The following is a 330-nucleotide window of genomic DNA, read 5'->3' as shown; positions in this document are numbered from 1 at the left end:
CTTTTAACCCATTTATCTCAAAACGTGATTTTGGCGAGTTCGCCTCTCCCATTCTCAACCCCTCATTTATGCATATATCTATATGTATTCCTCAGTAATAAAAATAATATGCGCATTCCCGGAATTATGCCTGTCCATCTACTCTCAGCATTCCCTATTCTACATGTCTTCCTCAATGACTGAGGAAAAAAATAGCTTAAACGCAACTGCGAAGGAAGTGGTCGGATCCAACTTTTTCATTCTACACATATATCTACAAGGTCTTTAAGGAAATTTCCCTCTGTAATATAAAGGGAAATCGAGAAAACTAGAGATAAAGACATGAGATTA

At 37.0% G+C, this 330-nt stretch overlaps 1 protein-coding gene across 3 annotated transcripts in view; it reads left to right on the top strand.

The window, feature by feature from the left end:
* The window catches only part of LOC125033659 (beta-hexosaminidase subunit alpha-like), an 11,629-nt gene extending 11,514 nt beyond the window's left edge, over positions 1 to 115 (top strand). For all 3 annotated transcript variants that reach the window (XM_047625344.1, XM_047625347.1, XM_047625348.1), the window contains exon 13: positions 1 to 115. This exon is cut by the window's left edge and continues 635 nt beyond it. The gene's annotated coding sequence lies outside the window, so the exon portion shown is untranslated.
* Positions 116 to 330: the final 215 nt, after the last annotated feature.

This window comes from Penaeus chinensis, chromosome 16 (genome assembly GCF_019202785.1).
Source record: "Penaeus chinensis breed Huanghai No. 1 chromosome 16, ASM1920278v2, whole genome shotgun sequence".
NCBI lineage: Eukaryota > Metazoa > Arthropoda > Malacostraca > Decapoda > Penaeidae > Penaeus > Penaeus chinensis.
Note: the sequence above shows the minus strand (reverse complement) of the source record. Positions and strands in the feature narration are given on the sequence as shown.